Source organism: Vigna unguiculata, chromosome 10, assembly GCF_004118075.2.
Source record: "Vigna unguiculata cultivar IT97K-499-35 chromosome 10, ASM411807v1, whole genome shotgun sequence".
Taxonomy (NCBI): Eukaryota; Viridiplantae; Streptophyta; class Magnoliopsida; order Fabales; family Fabaceae; genus Vigna; species Vigna unguiculata.
The window spans coordinates 15,693,872-15,696,470 of NC_040288.1; the positions used below are offsets into that span (position 1 = coordinate 15,693,872).

A 2,599-nucleotide genomic window follows, 5' to 3' on the forward strand; every position below is an offset into this window, starting at 1 on the left:
ACAGGCTTGTAATCTTGCTCCATGTGAATTTTGTGCATACAGTAGGATGGACTAATTCCTTTAAGATCAGATAAAGTCCAACCTATTGCACCCTCATTGGCCTTAAGAACTGAAATCAACTTTTCCTCTTCAGAAGCCGTTAAAGTACTACTGATCACCACTGGTTTGTTACCTCCATCTGCAAGAAAAACATATTTTAAATGAGGAGGTAATACTTTTAGCTCCAGCTTCTGACTTTCAGTTCTATTTTCTTGTTGCAATTTCTCAAGCTGTATTTCATTTGATGCAATTTCTTTTGCTGAATTCAGATGTGTTAGGTATTCATCAACTTTCTTTTCTTCATCTTCCTCCAAATCATCACAAGCACCAATCAAAGCTTTTCCTAATGGGCTTGCCTTTGTCAATTTCTTCCTGGATGACAGAAAAATTTCATCTATCACATCCATCCTGAAGCATTGTTGCTTGTCCTTCGGGTGCTGCATTGCTTCAAATACATTAAAGTTGACTTCATCATCTTGCACCCTGACCTTCAATTTTCCATCATCAACGTCAATAATGACCTTGGCCGTCTTTATGAAAGGTCTTCCCAATATTAGAGGAACTTCAATGTCTTCCTCAATATCCATTACTACAAAATCAACTGGGAACATGAATTTGTCAACCTTAACCAAGACATCCTCTGCCACACCATAGGGATACTTCATGGATCTGTCAGCTAGTTGTAATGTCATCCATGTTGGCCTGACTTCCAGATCTCCTATTCTCTTTAGCATAGACAAAGGCGTCAAATTTATACTGGCACCCAAATCAAGCAATGCTTTTCCCACTGGTAATGTTCCGATTGTAACTGGAATAGTGAAGCTCCCAGGGTCTTTGGATTTCTAAGGTAATGATTTCTGAATTATAGCACTACACCCTGTTTCAAGCTCCACTGTCTCTTCAGAGAATCTTCTCTTTTTTGTTAGGAGCTCTTTCATGAATTTTGCATATGTCGGCATCTGCTTCATAGCCTCCACAAAAGGGATGTTAATCTGCAGTCACTTGAAAATGTCCATGAATCTTGCAAACTGCCTTTCCTTGTCTTTTTTGGAGGGATTTTGAGGGTATGGTAGGCTCTTCAACTAAGGCACCTGTTTCTCACCCTTCTCCCTCTTTTTCTCCTCACTTTTATTTTTTTCTTCTTTTTCTTCTCTTTTATTTACAAACTCTCTTTTATTTTGTTCTTCCTCTCCCTCACGCTCATTTTTTTCATTCTCTCTCTCTTTTTCCTCCAACACCTCCTCCTCTACACCCAGGTTGTCTCTAATCCCTCTTCCCACAACTTTACCACTTCGGGTGGTAATAGATTTACAATGCTCCTTGGGATTGGTCTGTGTTTTGGCTGAAAATTGACCTGTCTGCTGATCTGATAATTGTTTCGCCAACTATCCAACCTGTGTTTCAAGATTTCTGATTGAAGCTTCTGTATTTTTCTGATTGGTCAAAGAAGCTTGCATAAACTTTTCTAAAGTATCCTCCAGTTTAGATGTTCTGTCATGCACAGAAGGATAATGTTGTTGTTGATAAGGAGGTTGTCTGTTTGAAGGACCAGCATCTTCCTTCCATCCAAAATTCTGATTTGGATTGTTTCTCCACCCTTGTGAAAAGTTGTTATTGTTGGAGAAATTTCCTGGCCTTCCTTGGTTGCTCACATATTGAACTTCTCCTTGTGAGCTACTCTGATAAGAACAATGACCATTTGGATGATCTCCTCCACAGAAGTCATATCTCATGGGTTGTTGACTGGGAGAAGTTTGCACAACTTGCAACTGCTCTGGCAATTTAGACATCTGCTTCTTCAGTGCTTCAATCTATTGAGTCAGAATTTTATTCTGAGCTAAGATCGCATCTGTAGTACTAAGATCAAGCACTCCTTTCCTCTGAACAGTTTGCCTATTATGCTGAGCTTGATGATCTGGGGATGCTAATGCCTCAATGATTCTTGTTGCTTGCTCCGCATCTACACTCATCATTGTTCCACCTGTTGCTGCATATAATATCATCTTGGTGTCAGGCCTCAGACCATTACAGAATATGTTCAGCTGAGCAATATCCTCAAATCCGTGATTTGGGCATTTCCTCAATAAAGAATTGAACCGCTCCCAAGCTTCACAGAATGGCTCATCTGGTCCTTGCCTAAACGTCGAAATATCAGCTTTGGCTTTGATGTAGCGAGATGGTGGAAAGAATCTGTTCAAGAATTTCTCCTCAACATCCTTCCAGCTGTTCAAACTCTGATTTGGATACTTAAGCCATTCCTTTGCTTTACCTGCCAAAGAAAAAGGAAACAAACGCATGTATACATGCTCAAGATCTCCTTCTTGAAAGCCTATGGTTCCTATCAATTCATAGAATGTAGAAAGGTGAGTATATGGATCTTCGTTATCCATTCCAGTGAATTGATGAGAACTAATCAAACTGAGGAAAGCTGGCTTCATCTCCAAAGTTTTGGTGGTGGATGGTATTGCTATGCTAGAAAAATATCTCGGCCCTTGCTGCATAGCATAGTCTCCAAGTGTCTTTCTGGCTGGAGTTGGTCTTTGATTCTCCATGTTTTCTG

The 2,599-nt window shown here is 40.0% G+C and overlaps 1 non-coding gene across 1 annotated transcript; it reads left to right on the forward strand.

Moving 5' to 3' along the window:
• Nucleotides 1–2,097: 2,097 nt before the first annotated feature.
• On the forward strand, nt 2,098–2,204 carry LOC114167967. The gene has a single exon (XR_003600566.1). It is a non-coding gene; the product is annotated as a small nucleolar RNA R71 (small nucleolar RNA).
• Nucleotides 2,205–2,599: the final 395 nt, after the last annotated feature.